The 16,159-nt window shown below is 42.0% G+C and overlaps 1 pseudogene; it reads right to left on the reverse strand.

The window, feature by feature from the left end:
* Positions 1-2,669: 2,669 nt before the first annotated feature.
* On the reverse strand, positions 2,670-6,432 carry LOC100475416 (annotated as a pseudogene).
* Positions 6,433-16,159: the final 9,727 nt, after the last annotated feature.

Consider the following 16,159-nt stretch of genomic DNA (forward strand, 5'->3'; position numbering starts at 1 on the left):
GTAATTCAGGGGAGTGGAGGGGAGCACTCTGGAAACACAGCCAAGTATGTCCTGGGAGGCTGCTCCAGAGATGTCTCCAGAAGGCTGTGATGATGACTTGTTCCCGCTGGCCCCAGCATTAGCACCAATTTGCCTAAATGAGAGAATGCTGAGAGAAAAGGCTGCAAAAGATTTCAGTGCTGTCTTGCCAGTGGCAATCTCTGGCTTGTCTGGGGGAAATTGGTTCAGGAGCATATTCTAGACTAAGTTGAGAGGGCAAAGATAACCATTCTCTGCTTTCTTCACCCAGAGTGTAAGTCGGGCACGCCAGGGTGAGGCCCCAAGCTGGCACGCGGTCTGTAACAGAGAATGGAGATTTTACATTTGGATTCAGACAGCCCTGAATTCTCCTGCTTCTTCTCTGACGAGCCGGGAGACCTCAGAGAACTCACAGCCACAGTTTGAGTCTGTGTGAGGCGGGTTGATCATGCCTACTCCTCCTCCCCAGGGAGGTGATGAGGATAAAACCAGCAAACTCAAGTCAAAGCACTCATATGGAATCTCTCAGGCAAGAGGTGTGCGATGCCTTGAGGTTTCTCTTTTCTTTCCCTCTGTTGCCATGTTTTACTGCCAAAATTGGAAACAGATACCTTGATGAGCAACAAATAGACAGGGATCTCTCTCTTGCCCTAACCATTGTCACCAGCACCAGCAGCTTGATTCTTCTCAGAAGTGCTACTAGGGTGTAGACAGCACGGAGGACTCCAGATCTTCACAGAGAACACAGCCATTTACTTATAACTCATCAGCCAGTCTCGGCTGTCTTGCCTAGGCAGAATGTTTCTCAGAGAAACTTAGGGGAGAAGGACATTTACGTTGTCTTCGCCAAAATAAACCACTGGTAGGACCCCATGGAATTAAGACCATAGATTATAATGCATTTCAAGTGCCTTGCTCTAGGCTAGTCAAAATATTTTGACTCTTCTTTCTTCAAATGACTCACAGGCACGGTTCCTTAGCATGAGGCCAACTAACGGGTTCTGCGGAAGTGAGGGCACAGGAAGTAGTGTTATCATTTTGTGGTCCTGGGGAGGCTTTTAGTAAATCAATCTTTCCATTACAGCTATGATATCCAAAATCGTGCTCTGGTGACATGCTCTATTTTTGTAGATTCCAGTAACAGCTACTTAATACTGGATTTTGTTTCTACCCAACCCAGTTCTGACACTGACTATCTGGAGTTGGTGTGGACTCCCAAGTTCAGAGCAAAGCCCTCCACAGGACTGCCCTCCCGTCAGATTCTAGTCACAAGTTTTGGGGAGTCCCCAGGCCACCCAAACTCCTGCCCAACTGGCTACAAACTTGGGGGTGTCATGACTCCTTCAGGTGTGATAATTTAGTAGAATGACTCAAGAAAATGCTGTGCTTATGATTACAGTTGTATTTGAAAGGATGCAACTCAAGAAGAGCCAAATGAGGAGAGCCTTGGAAAGCACTCAGCTTCTGTGCCCTCTCCCCATGGAGTGTGACAGAGTTTGTCACCCTCCAGGCACTTCAATGAGTTCACTGACTGGGAAGCTCCAATGAGCTTTGATGTCAGAGTTTTTATTGGGGTTTCATTGTGAACAATCTCTCTCCACCCCAACTCCCAGTCTCTGGAACTTTCCCTCACCCCAGGTCAGGCTGGGCCAAAATTCCAACACTCTAATCACATGGCTGGCCTTTCTGATGTCCAGTTCCCATCCTGAAGCTATCTAAAGACCCACAGGAGTCATCTCATTAGCTTAACTTCTATCATTCAGGAAATTCCAAGGATTTTAGGAGCTCTGTACCAGGAACCAGGGGCAAAGACCAAATAATATTCTTTATTATATCATAGTCTCTTATTATTATTCACAAAACGTAAGGGCTTTGAGTTCAAGCTTTTTCCTTTGGGCAGTAGGGCATCACTTAAAGCAAGTGATTTATTGAACAGCTACTATGGGCCATTCATAATATACATGCTGAGAGCTATACTTTTGGAAGAAAATTTAGATGATTGCATGGAGGATGGTCTGCATGAAGTGAAGGCAGGAGACTAGGAAGGAGGCACGAGCCCCTGTGTGGCCATAAAGCACTGAGAGCTAACCTAAGAAAGCACAAGTGGAAATGGAAAATTTTGGAGGCATTTGAGAGAGGTTTTGAAGGAAGATTTCAATTTACCATCTTTTTTTGGTTTTGTTTTTATAGAAAATCCATTGATCTTTATTTGATTTGATAAAAATCTGCATTATTAAAAGACAGGCAATCAAATTTAAGCTTATATTGAATCTAACATATTAAGTTCTATAGTATTAGAATATTACATAAGAAATGTCGACTGAGGGGGGAAACAGGATAAAAGCATCACTATATCCACAGGTGTGGTCCATAATGTGCAGCACGTGTCCTAGAGACAATGCACTGACTTACTTTAGTAACGTGTTTTTCCTTTTGGGGAGAGGAAGTGGTGGCAAAAAGGGGCAGGAGTTCAAAGGCATAAGCAGAGTGGCTTCTCCCATTTCAGAATGGTAATTAAAATATTTAGGACATGGCACTAGGGCACTTTTGAGGAAAAAAACACACCTTGATCCGAGTAGGCTCATTGAATAATTCTTTAGTAATATGTACAATTTTCAAGTAATGGAGAGGACTTAAAGAATAATTTTACTTTAACTGTGGCTATTTTTCTATTCTCCCTCTGGGGCTTGATCTATTTCAGCATCACATGGATACTTCTCCATACAGTTTGTAGAAAAACAGACTCTTATTCTTGGAAGACCTTCTATCAAAGGAATCATCAAGAATTTTCTCTCTACACAATCAGTATCATAACCATCTCGTGGCTAAAATGAACTCCCTTTTCTGTAGCCTTATTCAAGGCTGTTCAGCACAGGGGCTCGTGAAGAAGGTTTTCATTCCTTTTGATCCTTTATTGGAAGGATAGCAGTTACCACTATAATCTTCAATTGTTTTATACTGAACTCTTCTTTTTTTTCTTAGAGAGAGAGAGTGAGAGTACGTCCATGGTGGGGAAGTGGGGGGGAGGAGAAAGAATCTTAATCAGGCTCCACACCCTATGCAGAGCCCGACCTGGGGCTCAATCTCATGACCCTGAGATCATGACCTGAGTGGAAATCAAGCGTGGGATGCTTAACTGACTGAACCACCCAGGCGCCCCCACTTCTGACTCTTTTATCTGTTTTTTGTTTCAATTGTTCTACTATTAAGTTCTACTGGTGACAACCTTCTCTAATTGGCCGCTCTAGCCCATCTCCTTTAGGGGCCCTGACCATGTAAATACCTGTTTAAAGTCTTCCATCTACTTCCCATATCATAAGTTAAGACAAAGACCTCATCTAGTTGGTAATATTGAAATCGATCTTTAGCCTTTTCTTCAATCCATGGTTCAATAGAAGTTTTGTTTGTGCAAATTGTTTTCATCTGGTTACAAAATAACATCCCAACAGTTACAGTTGTTCCTAAAGCTAATCCCAAGGCAAACAAGGTGGCTGCAAGTGCTGCTAACTCAAAGGGACTGATTGGAAAAGGATCTCTCCAAGCTGCATGCATATCGATCTTCACCATGTTTCACCTGAAGAAGAGCCAACTATAAAGCTGTGTCAACATAGTCATAACAAAGATGAAGGCAGCATGAATACAAGCTGGTGGTGCTCAAAGGAGAAACAGTGTGAAGGAAGTGTGATTTTGTGAACCACGACAACTGTTGCTCCAAGGACAGTGATGGTCTCTTTCCTCGCACATCTGTTAGACCTTCTGCAGTGACGCGACCGTGGTGCCTTGTATGCTTGGCAGACTTTACTATCCTGAGAATTTTCTGGTTTCCACCCCAAAGGGACAAAGCCAGAGCCAATAAACATAGCACTGAAGTAATTGTAAAGAATTTTATAATTTATAACTTATCAGCATGATGAAATAAAGTCGTGCTTCCTCTAGTGGTATGTAAAGGCCAGGAGCACAACACAGGGTCAATCTTGGCCATGGTAGAACGTGTCACTCTATCCCCAAGGGCTCTGATGGGACCCCAGTGACACAGTCTCATTCTTAGAGATTGTCAAACTTGATAACAAAGCAGAATATAGCCATTTTGGTGAGAAAGAATGAATGCCTTCCTACGTTTAGAAAATCATAGATCTCCTTTTTCTGTGCACACATTTCCATGTGCCACAAGTCTATGTGTGTTCCTTCATTGTCATGCTTTCAAGTTATGAGATGTTAACACAGATTATGCCAGGTAACACAAGCAGAGCTCTTTATCTTGACCAGAAGAATCCGGTATCTTGGCTTGAAACCCAATCTCTGTCTGACCCTGGTGCCTGCCCCTCAGTCATTGCATTTCCTGTTCCACCTGGAACAGGTTTTCTCCTCGTCGGATAACTCAGTCTGGGTACCTCAGTCCAGCACAAGCAGAAAGCGAATCCTGGTAGCAAGAGGGTGGAATTTGGGAACTGCCCAGGCCAATCTTGTCTCTTTGCCAGTTCCCTCCTCCATTCAAAGTTTGTTTCCATGACAAACTACTATGTGATGACTAGAGAAGACTAGTTGAAGAGTTAAACTACTTTCTAAAGAAATCCAAGTAATACTGATAAACTAGTTCCTCTGTGATTAAGAGAGCTTTGTGTTCTAAACATTAAAAACTAAACTAGCAGAAAAGATCTTAATATTTTAGCTCCTGAGCAACCTTCAGCACCTCTGTCCTGATTTTTAATGCCATATTTCCATCATTCTTCTGAACAAAAATGTTGACTCCTCTTGTCTTCAAATGACTGAACTACTTCTGTTTTAAAATGAACATGGTCAGTTTTTACCTTTCAAACACATTTTTGAAATTTATTGTCTTTGGAGTGCAAGGCCCCCCCTCCCCTTGCAGATCACAAATTCATGAAGCAGCTGGAGGAATGTTGGGATCCCTGGGGAAATCGGGTACAAAAGAGAACCTGTAACATTGATATATTAAAACTGGCTATTTCTTCCTGCATGCAGATTTTGGTAAACGATAAAAGCAATATTTCAAGTGTGTACTCTTTTTTCCATAATATTAACTAAGACACTGAATCACTCATATTTGCAGAAGTTCTGCAACATGATAGATATTTTACATAAGAATTTCTCAAAAAATAATTTCATGGGTTTCAATTGGGGGGAGGAAGAGAAATAATGATTATTTTTTGTATCATGGGTGATATGTTAAATTGAAAGAGAAATGAAAGTATAAAAAATATATATTTTATTCCTGCAATAAGCACTTACTATGTTTACTTCTAAAAATATATATATATATATACATCAAGCTGCAAGATCTTGGCTTTTAAGAAAACTGGCAACTGGCAGTTCTTCATGTTTATCAGTTTATTAATTTTTTTTTAAGTAGACTCCACACCCAGCATAGAGCCCAACACGGGACTTGAACTCACGACTCTAAGATTGAGACCTGAGCTGAGATCAAGAGTCAGACGCTGCTCAACCAACTGAGCCACCCAGACACCCATCAACTGATTTTTTTAAAAACATGAAGGAAATACTCCCCCTTTGACATATTATCAAGATAATTAAGTCAACAAATAATTTTTGAACCTCAACTATGTGGGAAATGAAAAAAATCTAAAGTGTCAAAAAAAGAGAAGATAAAATTAACTGTTGAATATTAATAAACATTGACACAATGCATGTTTATGATGTATCAGGCAGTTCTAAGACACACATATTAGATCACCTAATCCTCACAACACACTATAAAGTACTGTAATTATCCACATTTATCTATGGAGAAACTGAGGCTCAGAGAAGCTAAGCAGCTTATCTAAGTTTTCACAGCTATGGAAGATAGAAAATGATTACTTACTACAAGAGTTTTCAGAAACGAAAGTGTTAGAAACACTTCACAGAGCTAGGATTTGGATAGGGCATTTAAAGACTGATGCAGTTTGGAGGGGAGGAGAGAGAGGAGAGCAGGGAAGTGAGAGAAATTAGAAGGGGGAGTAAATATACAAACAAAATCCGGGAGTTGGTAACTAGTGGTAAAGCCACTGAAGGCACGCCCAAATTTGATGGCGGGTCCCCTCAGAGTAAACAACTGTAACATCTGGGAAGTTGATTTTGCCCAAATAAGTTGGGTTTGTAAGAATTCAGTTATATAAGTTGTTTTTGTTTTTGTTTTTTTTTAAAGTAGTGCTGGTTAAAATCAAGATAAATCCAAATCCTTTTAGTTATGAAATTACAATACTTCTGTGTAGCTGCTTGGGGTCCCAGAAAGATCAGAAGGATTCATCTGTGCTTCTCTTGAACCTCCAGCTTCACTCTAGATTTCAGAAGCAGACAGGCAGGAACCCACTCAACTCTTAGCTTTTCAAGGCCTTAACAGGAAGAGAGAAAAATACCCTCCAATCTCCACAAAAGTTGTTCAGCGAAGACCATGCTGATTCCCTCATTTTCCTGTGAAAATGATGGCAGGGCGCACAGAAGTGCGTCTCGCTCTCACATCTGAAATTTGTACCATGCCATTTGTCTTCAGAATGCTGAATAGATCTAACCTTGCAGAGGGTTCTATATAAACTTTGCTATCACTAGTTTTCAGAAGTATTTTGGAATTTCAAAGGCTGGGCAGCAATCTATAAATGCTATATAGTAAATGCTTTCCTCACTGTTCTAAGAAATAGTCCTCCAAGATTTTGAAAATTCCTTTCCCCTTCGAGCATGCAGAAGTCCCCTAGTCTTCCCACCTCTATGCTCCTTGGGAGATTGGAGGGGATAAGGGGCCAGTCTGATTTGAGGAAAAACATTGTGATGTTATTGGTGGTCTAGACAGAGTCACAATGCGCCCATCTGGGGACTGTGGCAATTGTGGCTGATTTGGTATGACCTACCACTCCTGATCATGAAAGATTAAAGCTTGCCCAAGTAAAGAATGAATAACCTTCAATATATTGTTGCTTTTTCCATCTTCTCTGGATAGGTGTTTCAAGAAAAACACTCAACATCTATTGTGTAATGGTTTTAGATTATTAAAAGATTTTTCGTGTTAGGAGTTCAAGACAAATCAAAATCTTACACGAAAGATTTCAAGGTGGCTTAACTGCAGTGTCTCCCTACTCAAAATGGGCTACACAGTATCTCTTTTCTCTGCCTACATGGGCTGATGATGGACATAATTCACCCTTAATGGTCCTGAGGTATATTCCTCATAGAAAAATGAAGAACAGCATTATATCTTGGAAGATAATCATTAAGAGATAAAAATCAAAAGAAGTAAGAAAATTGATGTTGATTTCTTTTAAGTGTTCTAAGGGGGAAAAAATCACTTTTCCAGCAGTTTAAAAAATTGTGGTGTAAAAGTAAAAAGGGAGTTGTAAGAGTGTAGGCTTTGGAGTCAGGTTGCCTGGATTCTGTTCTTGGCTCTGCCACTTACTAGCAGCATGACCTTAGGCAAGTGACATTACCTATCTGTGCCTCAGCCTTGCCATCTGTGAAATGGGGACAGTGACAGTACCTATTTTATAGTGCTGTTACATGGATTAAGTGAAATAATACATGTGAAATGCTTAAACTGTGCCTGGTATAGAGTACTCAACAAAGCTTACTTACTACCCTATTTGTAGCATTCAAATTACTGTAGCAAGTTATCGGACTACCACTTTTGATTTCCAGACAGGCTTCCCAAACCAATTTCTAAACTCCCTGAAAACATTTTCTGGTCATTTCAAAGCAGCTGATCAGAAGTACAGAAAGCAAAATTTTGAGTTCTGGTTTAGCCAATGAACTCAACAGTTAATGTGAAATGACATCAGATCAGACTATTGTTGAGAGCATTTTATAAGCTGAAGAATATTGAGGACGTTCAAGAAACCTGGATGTTTTCAGTCTCCTAAATAAGGCCACAGTTGTTTTCATGTTGTGGTAAAATGATCCTTCCTTTGGTCCCATGAAGCAATTTATCTTATCTGAACTCAACTCTTTCTTTCTATGGGGCTTTTTTGGAAGCAATCAGTGCAATTAAATTGGAAGTTTCCCTGACCACCCCCGGACACACACACGTCCTTTCTTTACTATAAGATGGTACTTCCTTTTCATTGAGGATTAATTTTTCAATTTCTTTTTAAAAACGAGATAGAATGTAAAATATTTTCTAATCATTTTAATGAAATGTTATCATGCTGGACAGAATTCGTGGTGCCTTTCTTTGAATTCCATAATCAGAACACAGCACTGCTAACAGCCTTCTACTGAATGTACCTCAGAAACAAGGAGAGACGGCTATAAATGCTACCACAGGCCTAGAGAAGTCGTCGGAGGAGAGAATAGTCACACGACCGGGGATGATTCGGGGAGGAAGAACACCCAAGGATATAAAGTTATTCTACCAGTGTCCAATTCATAGGGGGGTGGAAAGCCAATTATTGTCAGAACTGTGAAGGATCTGAGACTTTATCCCTTGCAAACTTAAAAGAAAAGAAAAGAAAAGAAAAAAGAAAAGAAAAGAAAAGAAAAGAAAAGAAAAGAAAAGAAAAGAAAAGAATAGAAAAGAAAAGAAAAGAAATGAGCCTGCCACAGTTTCTTGGATGGTGGTGGAAGACAGGAAGCTCCTGGATCAGATGAAAGTTTATTACTCAGCAAGAGCAGAAGCCAGAGTATTAGCATTTTTGTGTCAGTTCCTGGAGTCCCAACACAGTAATAGTAGGTTGTGTTATAGGAGAGGAACCATGAGCTTCGGGAATGTGAATGCTTTATAATGAGTGCAAGGATGCCTGCCTCTTGCTCTGAAGAGAAACATTATCTTTATTATACTGGACAGTGGGTTTGCTTGCCTTTTGCTCCAGGGGGAGACATTTTCTCTCTCTTCAAAGGCTGTTCACTCTACAAGTATTGTTGAATTTTAGTCTGGAAGAAAGGGCCTTCCTTACAAGATGTGCAGTGCCTTGCTCATAAAATGTGTGGAAATACTAGAAACCCATGGAGAACTGTCTTCCAAGTTATTAATAAATCAACTATTCTACGCCAGCCCTTTAAGTACTCAGAATGTATGTGTTTGTCTTATACCAGTTTCAAGTTTCTAAAAGGATGTCAAAAAACCCAGGGGCTAATAAGAATATGTAAAGGCAAGGAAATATTCCTCAGGGTAAGGGACTAAGGCCACGCTATTACTGGTGAGAATGGGTACTCTTTGCCCTATTAAAGACGACAGGCAACTCTATTTACAGCTGATGTTTGTAAGGAAAGTAGCTATGAGAAACATCTACCAAGAGGGCTTATCTTGGTAGGCATTCATTAAATGAATTAATAGGGCTGATAATTTCCTGCTCTTTCCAAAAAAAAAAAAAAAAAAGGTCACACAAAGGTTCGCAGTCTTTAACTCTAGAAAAACAGTTCAAACGTTCTATTCTGAGAGGTTTTGTTCTTCCTGGAATGTTGGTAGTTGTGACAAAGGAAACAGTTCCATTATCAAATAAAGTTAGAGAAATGCTAGGGTCAGCAAACTTAAACAAGTATTTTTAACTCAGGACTTCTCAGAGTCCTAAGCATGTTAACATGCACTGTGAATCTCCAAAAGGGGTATGGTATCCTGCAAGGGAATTTGACCACAGACCCCTATCTCTCAGGGCGCTCGAAGGGGAGAGCTCTAAGGAAAGGAGCTTGGAAATGCCTCAGCAGAGGAATGGCCCTAGCTCATTGGCCATGGACGGTGAGTGACAAAGGTCCTTCGGGAGGGTGTTGCCTGATGGGCCTGCCGTGCTCCAGGCAGATTTCCTATGGACAGCAGCAACGGGGGCCTTCCCCCTTCCTTGATCAAATGTTGGTGATTATACCCATTACTGACTGAAATCTAGGGAGGATAAATATGTATCATTTTAAGATCAATCTGAAAAGTTTTAGCACTGCAGAAGTCCTAAGAAATCTCCTATTCCAACCCCTTCATTGCAAATAAGGAGACTGAGGATGCAAAGATATTAAGAGTCTTGTCCCAAGTCACAAAGTTAGTTAATGGCAGAGCCATGCCTGGAATCTAGGCCTCATTAATCCCAATTTGTATTCTTTTCACTAACAGCAATAAAAGTGACCATTACTGACCACTATCGATACTGAGAAGGAAAACCAGGCTTTCTTAGTTTTTTGTTTTTGTTTTGTTGTTTTGTTTTTTTCTCAGAGAGATAAACAACATGAGAAAATTCAGGAAATTACTAAGTGAACTCAAGAATATGCACCATGTATCAGTATGGGTATTGATTTTAAGAAGAGATCATCTGGATGTGGTTAAAGCATTTTCTAAGTACACGAAGCAACTTTCATGATAGTTTTCCTTTTTTTAAAATATTTTTATTTATTTATTTATTTATTTATTTATTTATTTATTTATTTATTTTGGTGGGGAGGGAGAGTGCACAAGTGGGAGGAGGAAGAGAGGGAGAGGGAGTGAGAGACTCTCAAGCAGACTCCAAGGTGAGCACAGAGCCCGACGCAGGGCTTGATCTCACGACCCTGAGATCATGACCTGAGCCACAATCAAGAGTGGGGCGATTAACTGAGTCACCCAGGTGTCCCCATATAGTTTTCCAAAGAGAGTCATGTTTATGTGAGTAACAAGAACATCTTCCATTTCACTACACTGGTAAGGTTTCTTGAGCCATCGATAGTCATGCCTCAGAGAGCAAGCAGCTTCTTAGTCAAAGGAAAGAAGCAATTCCTTTGGCTTGAAATTAGGTGCTTTGTCAGGGCTGATGTCACTGAAATTTGAGGAAGTCAATGTTAAACTGTGATCTGAGGTGTTCTATGGTATATTCTATATGCATAATAAGACAGGGTGTTAAGAGACTGGAAATGTCAAGTCCTGGGAAAATTGAGTTACCTCCCTTAGGAGGTATATCTTAGTGGTTTGTTTTGTTTTAATAAATAAGGACGTTCCAAACCCCTTAAAGATGTTTCATTACCTTCAGAATAATTTACTGCATGGCTACAGCTAGTCATTTACAGATTTAATTAAGGAGTTAACACATATAAAGTTCTTCGAGCAATGGCTGCACATGCTTAATAAATAGTGGCACGAAGATATTATTTAGTAATATAATTATAACGGTGAGATTCAGGCGCAAAAAAAACACCGCTCTTGAGAATGTCAAACTCATTTTTTACTTCAAGCTTATATATGTATTATGTGAAAGTGACTAATTTATCATTGGCCCATATGAACAATAATTCTAAGAATGAGTTTCTCTGCCTGGTATATTTCATATTGCCTGAACTCAGAGCCACAGACACTTACTGATCTTTCATTAAGAAGTTTGTTTTCAGTCATAAAATGCTTTTGAGTTAAAAAGCAAGCTGTAAAATCGCCTCATGAAGACACGTTTGGGATGTGAGTATGCTATTGGAAAAAGCACAAACTCATGCCATTTCACAAACTACCGAAAATGTACCTTACTGAATTTACTTGATGGATTCAATTTAAAAATACTCATTTTCCATAGGATTGAGTCATGGTTAAGCAGGAGAACTCTGAAATTAGACTTGCCTGGGTCCAAATCCTAATGCTTCTACTGAGTGGTCATATGACCTTTGATCAGTGGTTATAATGTGCCTCAGTTTGCTCCTCTGTCAGTAGCAGGAAATCACACTGCCTGGATAGCGAGGGTAAATAAATCAGACAATGCGTATAAAGCTAGCACTCAGCACACAGCATGTACCGAGTAAGTGTTTATGATTATCATTTCCAAAGTCTATCACAGATTCGTGGGACCGACCCCCTCCATCTTATGTGTCTGCGTGTGTTGGCGGTGGGTGGGGGCTGGGGGGTGGTAAATAAACAAGACTGATTTTATCAGGATTTGGCCCATAGTTTTGTAGTATCCTATTTTTAAATCCTCAGCACCACCACCCTCTCCTCTGGCACAAATTCAACTGCCATTTTAGGGTCAAGACCACATTTGACCACATTACCTCTTGGGTAATTTCCTGCTCACACGACATTTTCTAGGGGAGGTTTTATTCTCCCGGTCTTAGCATTTTTAATGGCATAGAGTCAAGGATTTCAAAACTGTTGCTAAAGGTGGATTTTAACTGGCAGTTATTAATTCAGAAAGTGCTAATGGTCGCAACAGTGTTATAAGAGCTGCAACTTAAAGCAGCAATGCTTTCTGTTAGCTTGGGACCTTCCCACGAAAGCTCCGAGAGGATCTGGGGAGCAGATGTGCATAGGGTGGGTAGAGAATGCTGGGTTAAACCCTGCTGGTGGTTTTGGTTTAGCATGTAGATTTTACTTTCACTATTACTAGGCAGGATCAACTGACATCAACTATAAAACAAAACAAGCATAACAGGTTGGTCTTCAAGAACAAGCCCACATTGAAAGAGCAAGGTTTAAGCAGACACACAAATAATACATAATGTCAGTATAAACTCTATGAGCTAAGGGATTCACATCCGAGAACCTGAAGTTTAGTACAAATTATACTGAAAGTCAGAACCAGTACAAAAAAATGGAAACTTTAAAAAACTCATTCTTCCAACGTTTAATACCAGGCTCTGTGTTAGGTGTTGACATAGCGATGAAAAAAGATACAGTAGGGAAACAAAAATGTAAAGAGATAAATGGCAGCACATCATGGTAAGTGCTGTGGGAGCACAAGGAAGGGAGAATTACACTTGCCGGGAGCCTAAAGAAGCTTCACAGAGAGAGCAACTTTTGAAATATGCCTCCAAGGAATGCTATAGCCCAGCCTGCATTTTACTGTAGCTAACAACAAAACAATATAAATGCCATTTCCATGCAACCCACTAGAGGGGTTGCAGATACTCTTTCTAAGTCTCACCAGAACCTTAAAAAAAAAAAAGTAAGTACTGATGTTCTATTAGACAGACGGAGAAACTGGGGTTCAAAGATTAAGAAGCTCAGGGTCACGTAGATAGGAGCGGACCGAGGACTTGAGCCCAGATCTGTATCATTCCAAATCCCTTACCGTGGCCCTGCACTGCCCAGAAAGATCCACTTCAGCTCCCTATTGCCGACCAGGACATGGTTGACTTGTAACTATGTGGAGTCTTGGTGTGGGAACTCACTCTGCAAGCCCACTGAGAATGGCAAATTTTGGTCTAAAGAATTGGGAGAGTGAAAGGCGAAGGTAGTGGCTCTGTACAGATGGTTCACCTGGGCTCTGGTGCCCTCTCCTTACTCGGAAACGCAATCACATCTAGTTCAAAACGGATTATTCTGATTCATGGGCTGCCAGATTCCCTCTCTCCAGCTCTGTGAACACCTTGAAGTCAGGGAATGAGCCTAATTACAGTAGTCCCCCTTTATTTGAACTTTTGCTTTCCACGGTTGCAGATACCCACAGTCAACTGTGGTCCAGAAGGAGATGATGCCCCTTCTGACAAAGGCTAATAGTAGCCTCACATTACATCACAATGCCTATGTCCCTCACCTCACTTTATCTCGCTACGCAGGTATTTTATCGCCTCACATCATCCAAAGAGGAAGAAGGGGGAGTACAATACAAAAATACAATATGATATTCTGAGAGAGAGAGACCATATTTACGTGACTTTATTACAGTATATTGTTATAATTGCTCTATTTCATTATTGTTGATTTCTTACTGTGCCTAATTTATAAATAAAACTTTATTACAGGTATGTATGTACAGAAAGAAACAGCCTCTCTCTAGGGCTTGGTGCTATCTGCAGGTTCAGCCGCCCACTGAGCGTACTGGAGCGCATTCCCCACAGATCAGGGGTCTACTGTGCTTCCTCGAGACCCTCAGAGTCCAGCACTCACAGGAGTTGGCTGATCAATTGTGGATTCACCTGATGTTTTTCCGAGGGCTTGATAAGCGTGGATGTTGATGTAAGTTAGGTTGACTGAGGTGAGGTGACTAGACTTAGGGTTTGCATGCTCTAAAATAAGAAAAGGTGACCTAAGCAGTCTAACATAGCGGTTTTCAGACTAGTGCCTGTCAGACTTTAGAGTGCATGTGAATCATGTGACTACATGTAGCCCTACCCAATATACCCTATTAAAAAACAGGTCAAGTGCAGACAAAAGTATTGCAATTAAGCATCTGGGGGAAGCAGGAGACTCAATTTTCAGGGTTCATATCCCATTTCCAAATCTTTTTTTTTTTAAGATTTTATTTATTTATTTGACAGAGAGACAGCGAGCGAGAGAGGGAACACAAGCAGGGGGAGTGGGAGAGGAAGAAGCAGGCTCATAGCGGAGGAGCCTGATGTGGGGCTCGATCCCACAACACCGGGATCACGCCCTGAGCCGAAGGCAGACGCTTAACCGCTGTGCCACCCAGGTGCCCCTTCCCCATTTCCAAATCTTGTTGCCATGCCTGGTCCTTTTGCTTTCAGGTCTATGAAGAATATATTAAGTACATAACAGCCACCATTTATTGTGTACTTATAAAGCGCTTGGCACTGTTCTTGCTGCTTTAAGCATGTTATCTAATTCGCACACCACCCTAGAGTACTGTCCTTATATTGCTGATGATGGGGAAAAATAAAATTAGCAATAACTCCCTTATATTTACACAGGAAGAGTAGGGATTTATTCCTGATTCACCTGAGTCCAAAGTCTAGCGTGGAATAATAGTTCCGTGCCACTTGGTAATGAAAGAGCATTTCAAGGATGTGTAAGCTTGAGGTCAGGGTGACAATGGTACAGAAGGATGGAGATACGCAGAAAGCCCTTGCAGAACAAAGCCCCCTACCAGAGGTTTGTGCCCTTAGTATTTGCCTCATTGAGCATTTAAATCCAGTTAAGGTATTTAAGAGCTGAAGCTGCCTCGTATAGTATCTGCTAGTTTGCAAAATTGCTGAAGCCAACCTCTCCCTCTCACCAGGAACTCTCCAGAAATTTTTCTGCCTGCTATCTAGGAGAAAGGCCCCACCCTAGATTTTTGTGTTGATCTAGATTAATTAAGGCTGGTGTTAGAGTCATCTCCTACAGCCTAAGAGGGTTTATGGTTGACTTCCACAATATACTGGATTTGAAACAAATGTGGGAGTTTGCCCAGCAAGTAGGGGAAAAGCAGTTAAGTTTAAGGGAACAACTTCTGGACAAATTTTCTTTTCATTTTGACTTGGAACTAGAAATGGGGTTAAAGGAGGTGCCTGCTTTCTTAAGGCTTGCTTGTAAGAACAAATCAACTAGTGAAAGACCATTCGATGCGTCGGCCTTCTCCTGACTGCCAGGACAGAGCAACAGGTCCATTTTCAGTGCTCTGAGAATAACTAACACTGAGAAGCCATCCCAGGAGACTTTATATAACCGAGTGTTCTTGTCTGTACATTTTTCACTGGGCAGAAGATTTTCCATCCGAATAGCTGTCAGCTTTCAAGAAGACCGTTTGCTTTCTCATCCTGAAATTGGGTAGGAGAATGTGGAGGAAACATGCTTCAGATCAATCAATAGGGAGAACACCTCTCCCCATACTCTTAACAGGTGGTTTTGATGAGGACCGTACTCCTTTATGCACAGTTCACAATTGTAGGCGGAGCGTTCAATTCCAGCCTCTCGGGAACCTGCTGCTGAGAGACCAGGGAGCCCAGCTCTCAGTGTCCGGAAACATGGGGGTTCCTGCTGGAGAGGAGACTCAGGTGTCCAGGGAGATTGGTTTAACCATTCTCCTCAGTTTCCCTCAGTCTCCCCCCGCCCCCCGCCTCATTCCTGTGATCTTATGGGGTCCTTCTGTTCTCCTGCGGGGCGGGAGATGAGCAGGAGGGATTAGCTCCATCCTGACCCCAGTCCTGCAGGGGAGTTGCCAGAGGGCTATTTTTAGTGGTAGCTGCTCCCCTCTAACACCCGGGGGTGAAGCTGCGGCAGTGGAGTGGCCGCAGCGCGCAAAGAAGCCTCGGTTTTCCGCGCCCTGTTAGGGATGGGGGAGGTATTCGACGCAGCCGGTTCCCCAGGCAGAGGCCGCCAGGTGGCCGCCTCCGAGGCTGGAGCGGCCCCGCCGGGAAGCGCGGGAGGGTTCGTTTTCCACGTCCAGGAGAAAGCCTCCGGCGGCCGGCGGCAGCCTCTCCGGCCAGTCCCGGCGCGGGGTGGTCTCCGCAGGGGAGGAAGTTCCCGGGCACGGCGGCCTGCGTCACAGCGGGGCTGGGACCGCGGGGCGGGCGGGCGGCGGCGGCGGCGGCGACCCCGGGGCCGGCT

Source organism: Ailuropoda melanoleuca, chromosome 2, assembly GCF_002007445.2.
Source record: "Ailuropoda melanoleuca isolate Jingjing chromosome 2, ASM200744v2, whole genome shotgun sequence".
NCBI lineage: Eukaryota > Metazoa > Chordata > Mammalia > Carnivora > Ursidae > Ailuropoda > Ailuropoda melanoleuca.